The 22,555-nt window shown below is 37.4% G+C and overlaps 1 protein-coding gene and 1 long non-coding RNA gene across 3 annotated transcripts in view; one reads left to right on the top strand and one right to left on the bottom strand.

The window, feature by feature from the left end:
• Positions 1–8,662, bottom strand: part of LOC120525603 — a 94,242-nt gene extending 85,580 nt beyond the window's left edge. Inside the window, exon 1 of the long non-coding RNA XR_005632983.1 lies at positions 8,510–8,662. This is a non-coding gene — a long non-coding RNA (uncharacterized LOC120525603). The remainder of the gene's footprint in view (positions 1–8,509) is intronic.
• LOC120525602 (bifunctional protein GlmU-like) overlaps positions 1–22,555 on the top strand; it is a 167,393-nt gene that overhangs the window by 18,287 nt on the left and 126,551 nt on the right. The window lies entirely within an intron of this gene.

Raw genomic sequence — 22,555 nt, 5'->3', positions numbered from 1 at the left:
TAAAATTTACAGTTTACAAACTTAAATCTGTGCCTAGGGCTTGAAGATAAAATGAAGATAATTATCTCAAAATAAATTTTACTCAATAGAAATATAAGACATGATCAATTGAAAGTCGATAAAACTCATTCTATCCATGTTTTGACAGACAACATGAAAGTCAATGATAATAAGAATAGCTGTGTGCCGCACCACTCATGTGGCTGGAATAGAGTTACAGCCACATCAGGTTAGGTTGATGCACACAACATAGAGTATAACAGCTGGCAGCAGCACATGTGTCAGTGTTTGGGTTGCAGCAGCCGTGCATTCCAGTACACCAGGGGCCTCATGTATAATGCCGTGCATAGAATTCGCACTATAACATCACGTAAGCACAAAAGCCGAAATGTGCTTACGCACAGAAAATTCCACATGCAGGGATCTGTGCGTACTCCAACTTTCGCGTTCTTCCGCTCCATAAATTCCAATCAGCGTGAAAAATAACGCACGTGCACGTGCCTTCTGCCCCGCCCCGTCTCCTCCAAGAATTACGCCTCTTTGAATATGCAAATCAATATAAATAGCCCTTAAACTCAACGTTCTGTGAAAAGGCAATGGCAAAAGCAAGAGGGAAAATATAAGAATTTCAGCGAATACCAAGTGGAGGCAAAGAAAAACGTACTATTTGTTGGTTTATACAGTGGTATAATCAACAAAAGGAAGTTAATCAAGTGACATAGTGTGTTGGAGAAACAAGCTCAAGTTCACAAAGTCGCACAGTGCCCGACATAAAAAAGAAGTTGTCACATATCAAAGTCGCCGTGAAAAGGTGAGACGTAGCCCACCATCTGAGTGTCATATGGAAGCTTATTAGGGTACAGTGAGAAAAAAGCACAGAGTAGGAAAAAAAGCATGAAATGTTAACTTCAATCTCGAAATATCCACTTTAATCACATAGTTTATTTTGTCATTAAAGTAGAACATAAACTTCATCTTAAAATCATTTAATTTACTAGTTTCTCAAATTCCATCGTAACTAAAGTAGCATGTTAAATGCTTTGTTTTGTATTTAATCTTCAATGTGCTGTATGTGTGTGAATCACTACGTGCTTCCGTTCTTTCTCTTTCTCCGACAGGACACAGAATCCATTACATTCGTGATATTACAGCCCTATGAATAATTAAAATACTGAGATGTATACATGATATCATTTTCATGATGATTGGAATGAAAGCATGTTATTAAGAACATGATGGCGCAGTGATTGTTCATGTCTCATACAAGATGCTGCTGCGCCATGCGTGACCTTCGATGAAATAATTTATTGTAGCAGTAATGTCTCTTTCAAACGTACTAACCTTCAATTCTTGTCCTTACTTTTCTTTTCCCAAATACCCAATCATCACACAATCAGCTCTGTAATAGACGTTAAGCCATCTGTAAGCTTACAACAACGATTTTTCAAAACTTGTAAGGAACATTGAAATATCTTCATAGTACGTGTTTAATTATTCTATCCATCTATCCTTCTAGTGTCGCGCCAGTCTCAGCAAATATACACCGCGAGGCAGGAACAATACGTGAACATGCAAGCGCTGCGGCACCTTGTCCTCACATGTTTAATTATTAACAATACCGATTATTTAAATGAAGTTAAAGTTTTATCTGTATAATATAATCAACATATTTTGCTGTATTTCATCTTACAAATGATACCGTCATCATATGTAAATACGCGCTTTATAAAGTGGCACAGGTTGTGTAATATAACTGTAGTGCAAGTTTACAGTGGGGTAATTGTACTTATAAGTATAAACAGTTCTACAAGGAGCAATTGATTGAGTGAATTTATAGTTCTTGGGATGAAACTGTTTCTGAACCGCGAGGTCCGTACAGGAAAGGCTTTGAAATGTTTTGCCATGGCTCAGGCAGTGTGGCCTTGATGCTGTATACCGATAATTCTCTTTCATCTCAGCTGCTGCTGTGATTCCCCACTCAGATACGGTGATATAAATACTCCGAGTGGTGCAGTGAGAGTAATATGGAAAAAGATGACCCGCTGTGGCAACCCTTAAAGGGAGCAGCTGAAAGAAGAAGAAGGTGCAGTTAGAGTAACAACGCTAAAGCAGTTATGGTATTTGGAATACTATGGCTATTCCCTGGACCATTATATTGTTACAAGTTAATTACAGTCAAATGCATTACACTAATAAACAATATGCGGTTAGTTTCAGTGTACTTATAAAGCTGCGTCAGGAAAATAAAGAGTACTGCTTTGACGCTGGGTGCCGCCAGTCTGCAAAACCGAGCGGAGAACTTGAGTACGACAAGGTATGAGGTACCGTGGAAAAGTGCATGGCCTTACGGCAAGTGTAGGTTTTATACATCACTATTTGAACGTGGAAAAGTTCTTACGCAACATTTCTGTGCGTACTCTCCGTTCATACATGAGGCCCCAGGAGTGGGAGTGAGATAAAAGAGAAAATGACAACAGAAAATAGTAATGAAAACTCGAAAAAAATCTATGTTACTGAAGAAGATGCCCCAACAGACAAAGACCAAGGCTCAAATGATCAAGACATTTTTGAGAAAAAGGATCCAAGGAATTCGGTTGTGTGAAAATATTTTGACTATTTAAAGTCCGACAAGAAGCAGAGTAGTGTGCAGTGCAAATTGTGTTGAAAGCATGTTCACACAAAGGGAGTTAATAATACTATTCTTTTGTTCAATCTGAAACAATGCCATCCTTTAGAGCACACACAATGCAAGAGTTTACAGTACCAGACCCAAACAAGTGTTGCACTAATGCGGTTTCTTGTGTCTTTCTCTTTTTTTTTTTGCATTGGGGCATAAGAGGACCACAATTAAGTGAATATGTCAATTTTGTCTATGTTCTCCTTCGTTTACATTTGAAAGCTGCTTGAACTTATTCTGAGGATATATTCAGAATGTTTTTTGTCTATTTGTCTATTTTCCAACCATTTTAAACAGTTTAAATCTTTTCAAAAGAAAGGATACAGTATAGGAGTAGTTTTTTTGAGATTTTATTTTGTATTAATACCTATTTATTTGGATTGACCAAAGAATTTACTTTTGTTATCCTGTAAAACTTGAAAGCATTAAGATTTTAGCATTAGATTTAAGATTTTAGAATAAAAACTAGCTGATTACCCAGTGGCTTCGCTTACTGAGTGCAAGGGAAAAAAATAAAATGTAAATAAATTGTTAAACAGTAAAACATTAACATGCAAGAAGTAAATATACATTGAGCAGTACTGGAGTGCTTTCGGGTAAAGTACATTTTAAAGGCGCTATAATACAACAGGTAAGTAGCACTAACAGTAGCTTAAATGTATTTGGATCATCTCTCGGTAGCAGATCCCTTGTGAAAGGCGCTACACGACCGCTGTGGTATAGAAATTACATTTTCTATGTGATCCTGCAAATTTCTGCCTGACAACCTTGCACTACGTGCCTGTGATTTAAGAGAAAAATGATTCTGAGAAATGTGGACACTGCACTTCTGTGATTGATGGGCAGAAGGTCCAAACAATTCCCAAGTCTAAAACTTAACATGAAGAAGTTGGTACATCTTCTTAGATGTAAACCCTACATGTTGTTAAAAGAATTCATCACAAAAGCAACCTTGAATATTGCGGGGTTTTAGTGACCTGAACTCACCTTAAGGGACACGAAGTAGTCGTGCAGCGTAATTTACAAAGAGGCTTCGATGGCGCCGATTACACTCATTAGCAAAGATTTCCAGGAGCCGACAGGGGCACTGGAAGTGTCACAAACAGTGCGAGAAGAGAGGACGCTGCCTGAAACTGCGACATTCTCGACCCGGTGGAGGAGCCCGACATTCCACGGCTTTCAGCGTCCACTTTGGTCTCACGACCTGTCGCCGCTGAAGGCGGTCTTGTCTTCACATTGTTTACAGCTCGGCGCAGTTAAAAAGTAGAAAGACGCAAAGCTGTTTTCCTCATCTCTTCTACTATCAAGTACTGGCAATTAAAAAAAAGTTACAATGTGGCAGTTTCCGTGAACAGTGACGTGGACGAATAAATAAAACTTCTCTGTCAGAACACGCCTGGCGGCGGATAGGAGGTCTGGGAGAGGGCGACGCGGGGCGCACTTCTATGGGATAGATCGGCGTGTTTGTATTTATTTCATTTCAATATCAGTAAAATAACTCTCTCACAAATAATAACAGTTCGTAAAGACGATATAAAAATGGCGTCCACAAACAAAGTGATTAGTTCCTGTATTGTAATATGTTCTGTGGTCATACGTAATTTCCGTTTCGCATGATCATACGTAATTTCCGTTTCAAACGCGAAAAGAATTTTATATATATAGATATATATATATATATATGATTGTGAGACATGGACGATATCCAGTGACCTGAGATGATGACTGGACTCCTTTGGTACTGTATCTCTTCGGAAAATCCTTGGGTACCGTTGGTTTGACTTTGTGTCGAATGAGCGGTTGCTCATGGAGTCCCGAATGAGGCACATTTCCTGCATTGTGAGGGAGCGTCAGTTATGGCACTACGGCCATGTGGCGCGTTTCCCAGAGGGTGATCTGGCTCGTAAGATCCTCATTGTTGGCTGCATCAGGCCAAGGGGTGGCCCACGTAACACCTGACCGTGACAGGTAGAGGGTCATTTCCGGCGGGTGGGACTGGACCGCGTGTCTGCCTAGGGGGTTGCAAACCGGTATCCCGAGTTGTTTCGTTGTGTAGTGGGTGCGGCAATGCACTGTAACAGTGCATGCTCCCCAGCTTGACTTGACTTGTAATTTTGTTTGTGAAAAAGTTTAAATGAACTTAGGAGTATGAACATTCACAGAATTTGATTGAGTAATTTTGTTATTCTCCACAATTTTGAGCAATAGAAAAAATCATCAAATTACTTATTTGAAGACCTGACGTGCCCACTTGGCAATGACCTTTCAATCTTCGCTCTCCCCCGCTTAATAGATATTATTATCAAGATGTATTTCTGTCAAGCAAGCACTTATATTTCTGTTTATTGTTTGTACTCAGAATCAGAATAAAGAAAATGTTTGCTTTTTGGTTTTGTCAGGGAAGATTTCATTCCCAGTACAGAAAGAATAAATTCATAAAGTCTCTGGGTCCCATTACTGTCAGAGATGGAGGATTACACCTTGGGTGATCACATCATGAAGCATGCTTAAAGGTTGTCACTACTCTGACACTAGATATTATTTTGTTTTAATGGTGACCTTTTTCCTGCAGTGGGCTGGCACCCTGCCCAGGGTTTGTTTCCTGCCTTGCGCCCTGTGTTGGCAGGGATTGGCTCCAGTAGACCCCCGTGACCCTGTTTGGATATAGCGGGTTGGATGATGGATGGATGGTGAACTTTTTCTATTCATTAGTTACTTGAAATGAATGACCAGTTTAATGCACTGAATTTACTAAGGGGTCTACTTTGCAGTTTACTTAGCTCATTGTTGTAGGCCAACAACCAATAATTACTAGTATTACTAAACACTACTGAGACTCATTATTTCACATGCACAAGAGAGTAAAAATACTACAAATTATATATAGGATAGAGGTGTACCTTGTAATAATTACAGATTTGTAATAATATTTACCATTAGTGGGATGTGTTAAGTGGAGATGGTCCTTTACTTTTCGAGTCATATATCATGTTTTCTTTCTTACTATTGTATTTTTATTGTTTAAGGTGTGGTCTCTAAAGAAAAAAAACTACTCACAATTGCCCCAATATATTTATATTAGCATTCCTGAATTCTAGGCTTTGCTAGTATCAGAACTATTAACATAAGAGTTTTTTTTTAAACAAAGTATTAAAAAAAGAGTTTTATATGTAGTACTCTGCAAACTTGTGCACCCATTTTTGATTCTGCCTTTATAAACTGTAAAAGGAATTAGCATAAAAACAAAAACACTACTGGAAAAGCAGAATCATTTGGCACAAGCATGCAGTAAAAGTGTAAGGTAATAATGAAAATGTGTGGGATAGGGAAGGTCTGACTTCAATAACTGGGCAGCACATTTCCTTCAAGTTGCCCTTGAACCAGTATCTGAAAGCAGAAAAAAGGGCATGAAACCTAGAATGAAAACACAGAGAGGATGCAAGTGCTTTGAGCAGCAGGGAGGCTTGCCTAATGCCTAATTTCCATAACCATTTTGCTTTGCTATGTGATGGAACAGCTATTGTGCACATTTATTTTTCTCTGAGATTAAAACAAAATACATGCCATGTTGTACTGGGATCATCCTTTTCCTTCATAATCTGTGGCCAGCCTCATTACAAAGATAACAGGCACAGATATGTTTTTTGTTCTTTGACACAAATGACATTCAGGACCAGAAAACCTAGCAATGACAGAATACTGCACACAAAAATAAACTCACTTTGAAGGCTACAGTTAAAATACTTTTTTGTCATGACAGTAGGTGTTCTTTATTAACATGTAATTTTATCTCAGAAATAAAATTGTTACTCTTTTTACAGACTTTCCTTTTAGATTAATTAAAGCAAGACAACCAAGGTCATTATTTGTTAATCTACAAAAGCTGCCCCAATGGCTTATCTGATTCCCCAACGTTATCCTCCAACAGAAGTCTTTCATGGTCTTATGTGGCGATGACTGTTACCCGTGAGCCCGAAGACCTGGGGTTCTCATTAGTCATCTTCTCGTCCCTAACAGCCCATTTTCCCTCCTCCATGAGAATATATTATCAACCCCCCCCCAAACAAGGTATGCAGCCTGAATTGATTTTTTTTTGTCAATACAGCGTACATAACAAAAATGTTTTTCTCAAGATAATTAATTGTTTCCCCAGCATAAGTAGGAAAAACAGCCTGTGGTCTGTGTTTTGTTGTACTGCTGACAGTAAATCAATGGCTCTGTTCCCATGGGTGACTAATTAATAAGCTTATTCTCCAGTGAGGACATCTGTATCTGTTGATTTTGTCAGTGAAATGTATAACAGAAAATAAACTAAGGTAAACTTAAAACTTGTGGAGAAGATTAAAAACTCTGATTTTCATTTTTCATCATATAGTACAAGAGATTCTTCTATTTTAAAAAATTACCTTTCCATAAGTATTTAGTAATTTTTAAATTTCATTTTCTAGATAATATGATAATAAAATCCAGCGTCTGTGTTGCTAATGATAAAAAGTGGACCTTTAAAGCAGAACAGAAGAAAATAAAAAAATGAAAAAAACACATGACAAACTTCTGGAAAGGTTTGTGTTTCATGGTGTCAAGCAGACCTGTTTCATATCCTTTGTAACCCACATCCTCCGACCAATCTTTCTGATTTTTACCCCCTGTACAGTAAATCCTCTGCCAATCTTTCCTTAAGCATCTCTGCCAGTTCATGCATTATTTTTCTGCACCTCTTTTCTCTCTTTTTTGATGTGTTGGAACAAACCACGACCTATTAGGATTATGGCTTTGAAAAGATCTTTGAAGCTGTGCCGAGTTTTTTCTGCACTGAGAACTGACAGTGTAAGCTGTCTAGTTGTGGTCTTTGAATTGGAAGGGGAAATGACTGGTGTGTTTTTTAAGTCCGTCAAACAATTTTGTTCTGTTTCTCCATGGTTTTGTCAGTATAACATATAAATATACCCAGTAGGGTTATGTTCATTTATGAGCCAAGAAGTTGAATAATACTAAGGAAATAATCCAAGTAGATAAATAAACACTCTTAAGCAAGTTTGTATGCACAGGAGTGTATAGTGGATAAAATAAGCAAGTGTTAACACTTGATGCAGTGAATTTGATGTTCAGCCTCCACAGTACACATTTGTGAGTGATTTGGCTTCTATTTAAAGTAGTATTTCCCATATAACAGATTCAGGCACTTAAACCTTGCCAGAACAAAGTAACTAATGTCAGGTTGTATAATATAAATTTGCTAAATTCAGCATTTCTCTTTCATTATTGAATTTTATTGCTTTGTGCTCTTTCTTCTCATGCACTTACAGTGTGTACACATCCCTCCTGTAAATTACAATCCTTGTTTTTTTCTCCTTTGTTGACGTTAATGTTGATGTTGAGCAGGGGAATCAGGGGATACCTATATCTCTGTATATGATTTTGTTAGCTGTTTTAGGCTGCATTATTTAGTCAAAATTTGCCTGGGTAAAATATTTTATACATTTTCCCTGATAACATATTTTTAATATAAAATATAACATTATTATATTATTAATTATTATTAAGATACATATTCTTTTTTTCCTTTGAATATCTAACATTAACCAAGAAGCTTTAGTAGTTGTCAGAGAACCCTAATTTATCCTTATCGCACAACTTTTTTTCAGAGAAAAAAAGAGAGATGCTTGATAGGCATGAGCATATTATAAAGAAAATATGAGAACTATAAGAAAATGCAAAACATTCTGAGTAAATATCTACTACAGTATATCTGATGTGGAGATAATATTATAACATTATCAGAGATCTTAAAAATGAATTGAACCAAAAACTGTATATACCGCATATACTCACTTTAATGTCCTAAGTCTTCCCATCCTATTCAGTAAATAAACCAAGGCCGTTTGGAGGATACAAAAATTAGATAGAAAATGAACTGATAAAAATAGGTAAATGAAAACATGGCTCTTTTTTATTAGATACTATATTATTAGAAGACATAATCCATGTTTGTAAGACTGTTTGTACAAATCACAGAAAAATGTTTGGTAGCAACTCTCATTAGGTAAATGGAAAAAATTCCAATAAACAGGAAATCCTGATTTGAAAATCTGTTAGCTGATGGGACTTTGAGACTAATTAAAGAATATTAAGAAACATAGGCAATCTTGCAACTTCTTTCTGTTATTATAGTGATTATGTGACATGCAGTTGAAGTAGTACATTATTTATACATACATCTTCTAAAACTACTCTTTCCACTGCAGGGTTACTGGGAGCCAAAGCCAGTCTTGGAATAATCAGGCACAAGGCAGGGCCCACTAATTAATGTGTTTAAATTGACTATACAGTATTTTAAAAAATAAATTATGCAAATGTTCTGTTTTTTATTTCAGTGACTTTTGAGGTGAACTGGGTTTGAACCCCAACCTGGTCACTTTCTATGGTGACTTTAGAATGTTCTCTCTGTAACTGTTAAGAATTTTTCTCCCATTACTCTTATTTCCCTTCCTCATCCCAAAGACATGCATATTATTTGAAACAGTGACTCTAACTGGCTGTGTATGAATGAATGTAGGTGTGGGTGTGAGACTAGCCACTATTTCTGTAATAAGGCCCAACCTTCAATAACCTGTATTGGCTTAATTAGGTTTAAAGTACATAATTATTTTTTTTCCACAACAACTTTATCATACACATTTTGCTAGTTCCCATCTGTGCATTTCTGTTGGGTTTTTAGAAACAAACACATGTTTATTGCACAAATACCTCCAAAAAGTACCAAAGCACAAGTTACCTCTCTTTCAATCACCATTCCTCTCACCGCCAGACTGCTCTCCTTCAGTTGAGTGTTACCCATTCTCCTCCCAGCTCTGACTCGCTTGGACAAGGCAGTGCAGTCCCTTTTATTGAGTACCCAGGAGTACTTTCGGTGCCAGGGCTGCTGCCCGTTGAAAGTACTTCCGGGTCACACGGAAGTCCCACATAACAGGGAGCACATTTCCCTGCAGTCCCCTCTTGTGGCAGCCACAGACCCCAGCAGGGCTGCACTGCCAGACTACAATTCTCGGCATTACCTGATGATTTCTGTATGGGCACCAATACCAAGGGCTGCTGCCATCCAGCGACTTGGGGTTTGGGGATAAACATTCCCCAGAGACAGTACTTCCTTGTCCTCCTCTTTTATCATGGCCAGGGAAGGTGTTATACATGTCGGTCCATTCATTAGGAAAGCCTTGTCCGGGCGTGACATCCTTCCCTCTCTTGGCTGGGTTGCCTTTCTGTCCACTTAGGGCATCCCATCCAGGTAAGATATCTTCCTGATTCCTGTGCTACCTATAATTGTTACAGTTGTTTTTTCTTGGTGCCGGGAAAAACTTTGCTACCTGCAATCCCAAACATGAGTAAAAAAAAAAATTAGTATTATACTTTTTATCTGTAGCATTTGAAGTGATTTTTGAATAACCATTTTTTCATTTTAGGCAAATCCTCCAAAAATTATTTTAAACTTCAGAAAGCTTTGAAGTGTGGGATGGAATGGCTTTGTAAACTTGGATTTGCTTTAGTTGTAGACAGTTTGGCAACCACACCCCATTATTGCCATTGTAAAAGCTGAACCTTTTTCCTACAAATTCATGAACACAAATTAAATAAAATGTAAGGTAATATGCAAATAAACCTTAATTTCAAAGACTAAATCATTTAGTGTTTTCTTGATCTGTTATTGCATTTTTGTGGTAATATTTAGAAAGTTGCAAATTTGACTGAAAGAATTGGCTGTACTTATATAGGATTATGTAGGACAATGGTGACAGTCTTGATAGCAAATGTTTGCAGAGGTGTCTGTAGTTCTTATCACATGTTTGTAATGGTTTGCATTTATCTACTGTCTGAAAAATATTACTGAAATACCATAGCCTCATTAAAACACATAATGGTGTATTTTAAGGAAAATTAGGAACATTTCAAGTAATAATATTAATGTAAAGATGTTAAGGTGACACAGCTTTTAGTAGTTTATAGTTCTGTGTTCAAATCCTAGCCTAGTCACTCTGCACATTCTTCCAGTGTCAGTGTGGGTACTTTAGTTTTCCTGTTACGTCCTGTTGTATAGACATGCATTTTAGGTTAACTGGTGTGAACGGAACCCGGCACAGACAGGCAGACATGTGGTTTTCCACCACCACACGTTTATTTACAATATCTATTTACAAAAGTCAGTGCACACAAACCCCCAAAGTCCTGGCCACACACACAATGCCTTTCTTCGGACCGCCTCCACACTCTCTTCTTCTGCTTAGTCCTTCTTCCACCCGACTCCAGCCTCGAATGAAGGGAGGCGGCCCCTTTTATCCTCACCTGGATATGCTCCAGGTGCTCCCTGGCAATCACCCGCCGACAAGCCCCTGTGTGGCGGAAGTGCCGGCTGTACTCCCGGAAGCACTCCGGGTGTCCCTTCTTCTCTTCCCCCCAGGGTCCCCAAGGCCTCGGGGTGCCACCTGGCGGTGACCACGGGCCCCTACAGGGTTGGGCTTCCAAGCCCCCTACTCGTAGCCACCAGAACCACCAGGCTGGCGGCCCCCACGTGGTCCAAGGTGGGCACTGACCCTCTTCCGGTCCTTCATGGCGTCCCGGCTGGGTTGTCGCCCCTGGCATCCCTGACACTGGCAACTCTGCAAGAGTCTAGTATGAAGGTATGGATGTGGGCATGAATGTGCCATGCAATGGAAGGCCACCAAAACCTTTTGCCCTGTGCTGCTGTGATTGGTGACATGTCTATGCAACTCTGAATCCATGGGGTGGGTTAGAAAATAGAGTGATGGATAGATTATTAAAGCATAAATACATTTCCACTAAAGAAACATTTTAAATATTGCAAATGATTAGTTAAAAGTTTTAAGACTGTAACTGATTTATACTACAGCACTTTTTGTTGTTGGTTTCTTGCTGCTGATGCCATTTGTAGGAGGGGAAAAGTTGACTAGGAGGGTCAATGTTGAATGGGAGGAGACATACTTGATGGGTAGGATGAAGCTTTTAAAATAAAGGTTTGTCATACATGAAATTGTCAAAATAAAAGATTGTCATGAATATGCTGAAGTTTTCACAGTTTATGTTACATGTAATAGGGAAAATACACAATTTTAATATACAGTTTAAACAGAATTAACCGAATACACTGCAAGAGAGTTAGGACATGCTCCCAAAACATAGACCTACACCAAGAACAGCCAGACATGTTGATTTCAAGCTGTTATTTTTTAAACTTATTTTCATGCTCATTTTTTAATCTCCATTGCATGCAGGAGTCAACGTTTAATGATGATTTCAAGTGCACTTTCTAGTGTCAAGTTCACACGCCTAGATTTTATTCTTAAATTCATGCCGTCACAACCCCCAACAATGCCTACCTGGCACACAGTGATTGCAGCTGCCTGCCGTTCAAGAGTACTGGGTTTGCTTCCCAGTCCATCAGTTTTCATTTCACATTCTGGATTTTTAATGTGAATTCTTCATTTAACATTCTGCATTTTAAATGTCACTTTCAGGCTGTCACATCTTCCTCATTTCACGCTCTCAACTTTTAGTGTTCATTTCATACCTTCACTTTCTCTTAATTTTACCTTCTCACTTTCTATTCTTCATTTCACTCTTGTCATTTTTAATCTTCATTTCAGGCTGTCAACGATATCACCTAAAAAGAATGCAGTGACATTTGCCTTTCTATTCCTATTGCTTGTTGTTTGCCTTACCTCACGTACCTGTTAATAGTATTGTTTATGTCTCCAATATACCATGTTATTGGAATATCGAGTAGTCCTGATAAATACGAGCAAGCAACATCCGAGTAAACTACTGCTTTGGTTTTAAGCTTGAAGATGCTATACACTTAGCAAAGAGTTCTTCGGATACAGTTAAGCTGACAGTTGAAATGTAGGCCATCCTTCCCATTATTGGGGAACAGTGCTTCAATTACTTGAGTGATTCACACCGTCAGCCTGAGCTGCCTGGTGGGCAAAACCTTTGGTGTACCACTCTACTTTTTACATTTGAATCACTAGATCATACAAGAAAAAAGACAAAAAAAAACCCATGTGTTTATTTATTTTAGCATACTCTTTATACAGGTGAATCCTGGACTGGAATTTCAAACCAGCAGTTCAGTTCTGTGCATCAGGCAGCGTGTGTAATGACAAGAGGTCTCCTATTCACTTTACATCATGACCAATCAGATGTTAACAGGCCATAAAACCCCTGCCACTCAACATTGTAGTCCCATCCTTTCGACGTTGCCTCTTCTGGCTGCAGCAGTAACCTTCTCCTTAGTGCCAATATGATAGGTTTCAAGCTGCTTGAGCTTTTTAAAGGTAGATAGTAATTTATTGACCCTCAAACAGAAATTCATTGTATGAATTACACGAACATAAAAAATAATGATAAATTCTGCTTAGTGTCTGCTTCTCTAAGCACAACAGCATCTCTTGCTGGAGTAGTTTTGTTTACTTTTGTCCATTTAAACCTTAGAACCAAACAGGAGCAAATACACTGGTGTTCTCAATTATATTTGGATTTCCATTGCTAGATTTAGTGTTCTGCTTTCTTTTTTGTCATCTACAACAACATTATAGTCACTTAATTAAGTTTTGTTCTCATGTATGAGTTTATATAGGTGATATTTTATTTTAAACTTATATATTTTCCTTAATTGTTTCCATGTTATGGCATTTTTCAAATGACTGGCATATTTATTCTTTGTTATACACTAATGTGTTGTCATTGGTTTGAGAAATTCATATTCAAGTATAATTGTTGAATACTATTTTGTGTCTTGTGGAAATTTGGGGAACAGATGAAAAACCAAGTAAAAAGGAAGTAGTTCAGTCATTTTTGTTCTCTTTGATTTAACAAAAATAATGCAGTTCTCCTATGTTGATTTGATACAGTGGGTCAAAGACATAGTCTAACACGGGGTGGCAGCAAGTCTTCAGTCCAAGACATTTCTTGATCAAAAGTGAATTATTGTTGTTATTGAAGATTTTTTCCTAGCTTAATTTTAGTTTGCTTGCTTATTATGATTCAGAACATTTTAGGTGCTTTGTATTTTCTTACTGTTAGTTTAGCAAGGTAACATCAAAATGGCTAATCAGGACCTATTTGGACCCGTGTTTGTTCATTGTAACATTTCATTTCAGTGAAATATTTGAAAGGAATAAACTAAAAAGAAAATAAGAGTGAGGACTGAGTTGTATTAATCTGCTCTGATCCACAAAACATTAGAAAAAGAGAAATTTTAAATTAGAAATTTTTGACATGGCAGATGGAGAACACTGCATAATTAAAAGACATGTTTCATTAGCAGCAAGGGTTGGCTTCTAATTGAAAAATTGGTTGGAGTTAAAAACCTGCAGCCTCTGTGGCTGTCCAAGAACTGTGTTTGACAGCCTAGTATAGAAACAAGGTGTTAATTTGGTAATTTTCCTCCTGGATTTTCCTTGTATTTTGTCCCTTCTATGGTGAGACAAGCCATATGACAGAGATATACAATTTAGCAGCTTATAAAAGCTAAATATACTTAGTAGCCCATAAAGTGTATCACTTGACACTAAAAGGTTTCATTTGAAAGGCTTTTAAAAACAGCTTATATTTCTTGGTTCAGTGACCTCTTTCCACCTTGAACAGTGCTATTCTAGAAAACGCTTGTCACAGAATTAGGTATGTTGTGCTAAAAAGCTAAAAATGTGTACAATATAAAAAACCAAACGAAATTTTTTTTCTTTAGCAGTAAGTGGAAATAATAACAACCTGAGATGATTAGGAAGCTACATAAGAACAGCACAGAGGTAACAAGTTAAGTTAGATATTTTACTGACTCTTGTGTCAATATGAGGGTTTAAGAAGCAAAGGAATAGTGTCTGCAGTATTAAGCATAATAAAAAGTAACCACATAACAAATGTGCAAATATCACTATTATGAAAATTGTATTGTAACGTGTTTAGTGGTTCCACATTTCTCAAATACAAATGCATTACAGCTTAATTATTATTTTATTTGAAAACATTTTGTAGCTTAAGAAATGGATATAGAATATTGAATTCAATTTTTTTCTTTAACAGATCAAGCTTTCACTTGCACTACAAAAATGACTTATTCATTTTAGATTGCAATGCTTATGTTTACTGAATGATTTATAATAATAAGGCCTTACAGTTTAGCAGTACACAGTCAGGAGGGAGGAGTTTAGTTGTTTCTGATTCAAATGCATGCAGGAAGTTGGGTGCACCTGTCTCAGGAACAGTCAAGCCTTTGATAATGTCCTGAGTTTTGTTGGTATTAAAGTAAAATAGTCCTGTCAGTCATCTTCATTCAGGTCTTATTTTCATTGATGAGAAAACTAGTGGGGCTTGGGGGGCCCATTGTTTAATTTAAGTGGTGCCTATTGATTGCCGAAAAGCCACGTTGTTTTCAGTTCATGGCGGGTGGAGCTCAGTTTAAAAGGCTTAATGGTGCATGTAAGCAGTGCAGATCACAGCTCTTTGGAGCTGCACTGAGCAGCGTGTTTTACCATTTCACAGAAGTCCTATAAAATTGTAATCAGTGACAAATGAGTTTTTACTGCCAGCCTTTGTCCATTGTAAATTGTTAATTTATCACTCACTACCAAGTGTTCAGTCCAGAGAAACTCACCAGTACTGTGCAAATTTAGTCTTTTAAATGGTCTGCATACATGCAAACGTGTAAAAGGATTTTTTGGTTGTGCTTGTTGCTCTGTGAAAATGAATTTCTTTAACTGCATGATGATAAGGCAAGTTCTAAGAATCTTTACCCACAGCTATCAGTTCATCGGTGGGGAAAAAAAGAATGAATTGGGATTCATTCTGTAGTGTTTCCATTTAGTAAAAGCTGACTTGAGAAGAAAACATTAATTTGTTGTATTATCTGTCTCAAATCCTATTAAAATGGGTTAATGTGGTGGCACTAATTTCAGTCCCACTTCATATCGGTACATCAGCTATGATTTCCATTACAATAATTACCGATGTAAGAGACTACACTTTTATGTAATCTTGTTCATCTCAAATCTAATAAAGGATGATGGACCAAACTATTTTTATATTAAACGCATTCTCCTGGGCTATGGTGAAATAATAAATGATGGTACGGATTATTACAGATATTTGAAATGATCACTTTGCCTGGATTCTGTGTGTGCAAGGAAGAAAATGTTTACCTACTCTTCTTTTGGTTGTATATTGTAGGAGGTGAGACAAGCAGCTGAATTTTATTGCATTATCAAACTCATTCTAATTATTTTTACAAAAGGAGTATCAGAGTGAAGGAATAAAAAGGCCATGACAGAAATCTTTACTTTTTCATATACTGGTAATTCACATAAACTTGACACATTTTACCTTATTTAATTATTCATCTTTGCTGTTTATTATTAATACAGTCAATCATGCATAACCATTTATTTTGCTTAATTGCTGTGCATGTAAATGCAGTCTATAAACAAAACAAATAAATGTTCCAAATATTTGAAAGGTGATTCAGACTTAAAAGTATGGCTTATGGACCCTTTTGATTTCACATCTTCGAATGGCCTAAGTACATGCTGTGCTTGCTGAACTGAACCATAATGTTCTTACATTTAAGATTTTCAGTGCATTAAATAATGTTTGTCTGACTGTGAATAACAGTTGTAAGTCAGCATTGGTGTTACTGCAGATATATTGTATGCAACTAGTAAAAGAGCAGATGAAACTAATATTTTAACATGCAGGTGAAGAAATTCTTACTTCCTAATAACTGTATTATGTTATATTTAATGGTTATAAGACTTTCCAGCACAGTTTCATATCTCCAAAGTATTGCAAGCTACTTCCTTTTTATGATAGCCAATAAAATGTTTCCTCAGAGAGCCTGTGCTGTACAAATGCTTTCCAAGTACTGCAAGTTCAGTCACAATCTTGGCCCTTTTTTCAATTCTGTCCATTTACACAAATCAGGAGACCTCAGATAGCTGAGCCTCTCTTCTGTTTGTGAGGTCCAAAACACCTTTGTTACTTAATCCACATTGCTGCATTCTAGGTATTGCACTTCCGGATGAAGCTGGTTGTCAGCACCCATAAATCAAACCCGTTTGATTTTGTTGGGATGGGTTGCAGAGGGTTTGACTGAGTCACTGGGGAAGTCCGACTACACAGCTGAAAGTCCTGGGAGCATGTTATAATTGCTGTTGACTCACTCACATTATGTATATGAAATGTACAAATGAAAATCCATGGAAAGTCTTTTAATGTGACAGGGCTTTTAGTTTTATAATGGTGTCCTAAACATAGACTTACAGTCAAAAGATGAATATTAAATGATACAATTATCCCATTGTGCTCCAAGCAAAAACTTTTTTCACAAACGTCTGAACATAATATAGTAAACATAGTGTACAATTATATATTTTTTTTGAAAAGCACAATGCGTAAGGGTTGATATATGCCATATTAAAGACTGAGGCTTCTTCCCTTCAGTGTAAGTGATGGCATGGGCGACTTGTAGAAAGACAGAAGAAATCTGCCTTCCCAGTAGGTGGAATCAAGGAGGTTCCACCTATAACAGGTGAGGCTCAACTTCTTATTATTCAGAATGTAAGTGGGCTGGGAGCTGCAAAGGATATGTAAGCTATTTGGGAATCAGGGGTACAGGTACACTGGAGATGTTAGTGTAAGTTCTGGGTAGAACCTACTCAGGGCATTGTTGACCCCTGAAAGTAAGCCTTGTGTAGAGATTAAAGGGCATTTGCTGCTAATTGACAATTGAGTCTAGATTCAGACGATGAGCTTGGTGGTGTCATCAGTACACTGCTCAACCGTGTCTTTAGTGGTAGTTGCCGATCTCCTAACATCTGCTTCTGTGGAAAGGATAATTGCTAGCCAGTACAATGATGGGTATGAAGGAGAAAGGAAATGGCAAGTAATTAGTAAAACAAAATAAATATATTTATCTAAAGCTCATATTACAAAAGGCTGTCATTCAAAAGAGACACAAGGACAAAACAGAAAGGTCAATAAAGCAGTAAAAAGTAAATAAAGAACAAAGGTAAAATCTAAAAAACAGCAATAAGAGCAAAACAGTGAACTTGGAAGCAAGCTTGATTACAGGCTTTTCACATCTGCAAGAAGAATAACTCTAAAACTAATTCTGTGAAAACTGACCACAAAAAGGTGAACAATATATTTTAAGTAAGCAAACAATCAAATATTTTCATTGCTTTAGAAAAAAAAATGGGCATTCTAAAAATCTGAATAGAATGTACTTTTTAATAAAGATAGAGATATGCTTAACCGTGGCCTCACACTGACCAGCAAATACTTTGCCACAGTTGTTAGCACTGCTACCGGACATGCAGTGTGTTGTTAGAATCACATAGTATGTTTAGTCTGCGCATTTTTTCCATGTTATTGTGGCTTGTCCTGTTTCACCTCAAAGCCTTCTAATTCTAAACAGTAGAACATTCTGACATTGTACAGTACTTGCAAATAAATGGCAAAATAATAAATTACATAGTGGGCTTTTAGCACTATTTAAAAATTAGTCATTCAGGTGGTACTTTCTATATAATTTTGCAATGTTTTGCTTTTGTTTTTGAAAGTACAACTTACATTTTGAGTATTTTCACTAGGTTTTTCAGTTTCCTGTTAACATCTTTTGCTTTATTTATAATTTTTCTTTTTCATAGGCTCTGAGTTTTTTGTCTTTTTATCTCTCAGTACATTTATTCTTACTTTAAAATCCTTTTAGGCTAGCCCATGTATATTTTTTTTTCTGGGCATAATACTGTGTGTTGGATTCAAAAGGCTGACCTGTCTCCAATTTCTTCTTGTGTCCTGTGTTGTGCCAGGTCATTCAGAAACATGAAGGCCTTTTTCAAGGAATCCTAAGTCACTTTTAATACCGTTTTACTAGAGACCTGCAGGTGTTTTATCATTGATATTTTGGAGTATGAATCCATCCCACACCATTAGTGTAATATAAGTATTATGATCATATATAAAGAGAACAGTCACATGTGCTGTAGCACATTAAAGGTAATGTCTTATACAACACATTTCTCTAAGTTGTCCATATCATTAAAATGCTAATCACCTGCCCTGTAAAATTCTGTATGGTCATTTACTTTAAGGAATTTAAGCTTCTGAGTATGAGAAATAGTATTACAAGGACCAGGAAAAGATAATACTGAACAAATATAAAATCCAATGTGCACAACTCAAAACGTCTGCATTGAAGAGTTCTTATTGATGGGAAGTCTATCATAAATGGGTGCTAAAGTAATCAAGAAATGGAAGACAATTGAGCATCTTAAAATATAGCTTTAAAAAAGTGGAGGACCAAAAATGTACCTTCCTTGAATATACTGTACATGCCCAGTTTCTCACAGATTTTGTGATACTTATTTTTCAAATGTATAATTATATTAAAATCCATCACTAAATGTACCACTTAAACAAGTGAACATCCCATATTTGTTAGCTGATTTTCATCCCTCACATTCACCTTGGATGAAGAACAGAACTACAAACACAGCCAAAGGACACTTCTATACCTTATCATACTTCCTCCCCATTCACCACCCAACCTGGAACACAGAAAGTATAATATATACTGTACTAGCTGTGCTATCAATCTGTGATGGGTTGAAATCTAAGTAACTAACATTGAACCCACTTTCTTTTTATACATTTGTGTTTGGTCTGGTGTAATAAGACACACGTTATCCCTTTCCCATGCAGCAGCCTTTTCACTTTTGGAAAGAGACAATTGCTTATGCCACTTCCTTGTCTAACTGATCAATCTTTTAGTCGAGATGTTTTGTTGTTTTTCTGGGAACTGGACACTACTACATTGGCCTAGTTTAGCGACTGTAGCCTAGTCATGTCGAAGCTTTAAGTTTCCTTATGTGTGTGTATATGCAGCGTTATTTTCATTTATTTATTGTCCTCCATGTAGAGTTATCAATCATTACCATTACAGCTACCACACCAGCCAACAGAATAGGCTAGTAAAACCAATGTATTTATTTTTAGACAATTGTTATTTTTAATATTTTGGATTTTTGGACACTTCTGTTTTCCCAAGTATTCATTTGCTGTCAAAGCTCACTTTCAAAGAGAACACAGTATACAATTGTTTTTTTTTTTTCTCCAGCCTCAATTTAATTTATTTTTGTTGTTTTTTTGTGTGGCCTCCTGGCCATCTGACCTTATCACCAGACTCCTTAGATGAGTATATTAGGATGCTACTCTTCTACTTGATATTTATCTGTTTTTAAGATTGTTTGGATTAATTTTTATTTCTCTTTCTTTGTTACTTATTCTTTAATATTATTGCCTAATCTTATTTGTTTTTCTTTTCTTGTAACTTTCTCTTTGACATCTTGCAAAGCATTTGTAGCTACATTGTTTGTATGAATATGTGCTATATAAATAAATGTTGTTGTTATAGTTTTTTGCAAAAGTGAAATCAGACAACTTCTGAATTGTTGGTGTTGACCTCTTAACTGAAGCCAACTCTGAATGTGACTGGTTTTAAATTTCAGCTTCACATTTCATAGAGGGTTCAGTTACCCTGTTTCATAAAAAATGGCTTATCACTTAACTGAAATGCATTTGTGGTCAGAAAGGTACAACGTGGTGTCATGAGGAACTAGAGCAAGTGGCTAGCCACTCAAGGGAAGTTCAGCAATGCATGCACAGCACTTTGAGAAAAATTTTGTACACACAGTTATGCTGGTTTTATGTACTCCTTCTGGACTCTGTCCCATATGTGCAATATGCAGGAATGTGCAATCAGCATTTAGGCATTATTTAGAAAGAGACTCTGTAATAGTATGCTGGTGCAGTATCGCTTGTGTATGCAAACATGTAAATAACTAGTGAAGATGCTTGTTAAATTTCCCACTCAATGTCATTGGAAGGAGGCTTATGAAAGGAGTCTTCAAAGTAGGAGGAGAAACTTTTGCATTTTACTTTATTTTGAAATATAGATGGGAATAAGTCAATTTTCTGTCAAACAGATTTACCTCCTCAATAAGCAGAAAGCAGTTACTGAAAGATAAGGATGGAATATATACACATTTTTACCCTTTTTATAAAAAAGAATGAGTCACGTTTGAGGTGACATTGTTTAGCCCATTAGATTTCATTGGTCTAGAGACCAATTTTGGGTATAAAATTCATTACACATTTAGTTTGGTTGGTGACCCAGGAGGAAGAAGGGGAATAACTTGGTTGAAAAGTACACAAGATAAATGTACACAGTCTTTAAATATTATCCCTGCTTTTTTTTTTTAGAGGTTTAAGGGATGTTATGAATTTTTGGCAGCTTCAGTACACTTATCCATGTTCTTTTTCAAGATCTGCTTGATTCAAAAGCTTGAAGAAAAATCAGTGGAAATTGTGCTTGTCATAGCCTTATTTAATTCTTTATAGTCTATGTTGAGGCAAAAGTAAATATTTTAATATTATTAATTATTGAAAATCAAGTATATTTGGAAGTTATTTTGTGGTATTGTGGTTTCTCATTGAGCTCACCTGTCCCACTTGTCTCGGCTACAACTGAGTTGGGGTTTTTGCCTGATTTGTGACATATGGCTCTTGGTAATTATAGCTGTTGTCACAAGAATGAGTCAGAGACATCATAAAGAGTTGGGGCAGCCACCCATATATTATTTTCTCGGCTGCAAACGTTGGTTTTTATGGTAGCACAATGTGCCTACATCAGAGTCCAAAACAGCACTGCTTGTACTGAGGCAAAATGGCAGTTTTAACAGCCTGGAGGGGAAATTATGTCATTGGTGCAGGAACTGGGAGTGGTGTCCTTATGCCCGGAAGTGACGTCATCATTGGGGGCGGAAACAAGCAGGATTTCCTGGGAAAGGTCTGCAAGGGACTGAGAGAGATAGTCAGCACACTCCGCCGCCCCCTGCCCTGGTGTAGAATTAATATTGTTTAGGCCCTTCAGCTGTTTCCCATGCGCACGTGTGTGACAAGGGCCCCCCCCCCTCAGCCCAGACCCATCGGGTCGGGTGGACCTGTCCGAGAGGTTGTGGACCCGAGAGAGAGCAACAGCATTGGTATGGAAAGTTCCCTTACGATGAACACAAGCGAAAACTTATACGGTTGGAAGTCAAGAAACCACGTAGTGACCCGTGGATTCAACTTTTTGTGGAGGGCCATCCTCTGCAGAGGTGCATGATCCATCACCAGAGTAAATTCACGGCCCAAGAGGTAGTACCTCAACTGTGTAATTGCCCATTTAATCGCAATGGCCTCTTGTTCAACATATCTGGTCTCCCGTTCCAGCAGTTTACATGATGGCTCAGGTACATGACGGGGTGTTCAACACCATCGACGCTTTGGCTCGACGTGGCACCCAGACCTGTGTCCGAAGCGTGCGTCTGGAATATGAAAGGAAGCGAAAAGTTAGATGCTTTCAATATGGGTGCTGAGTCTGTCTTGTTAGTCCACACCACATGGTTTTGAGATCTCTTCTTTAAGTCTGTCAAGGTTGCAGCTCTCTCGGAGAACCGGGGTACAAACTTGCGGCAAATCCGGCTAAACTGAGAAAGGCCTGCACTTGCCACTTGGTTTTCAGACTGGGACAACTTAATAAGGCGTTAACTTTTGAACACTGTGGTTTCACGGTAGCCTAATTATTTAGCTTCTTTTAACCCAAAAAAACATTTCTTTGGATTAATTCGAAGCCCAGCTTCACTCAGTGTCCGCAATACCATTTCAACCTGCTGCACGTGATCCTTCCATGTGCAGGAATAGATGACCACGTCATCTAAATAAGCAGCACTTAACACGTTGTGGGGCTGGAGCACTCTTTCCACCAGACTG

This window comes from Polypterus senegalus, chromosome 3 (assembly GCF_016835505.1).
Source record: "Polypterus senegalus isolate Bchr_013 chromosome 3, ASM1683550v1, whole genome shotgun sequence".
Lineage (NCBI taxonomy): Eukaryota > Metazoa > Chordata > Cladistia > Polypteriformes > Polypteridae > Polypterus > Polypterus senegalus.
Note: the sequence above shows the minus strand (reverse complement) of the source record. Positions and strands in the feature narration are given on the sequence as shown.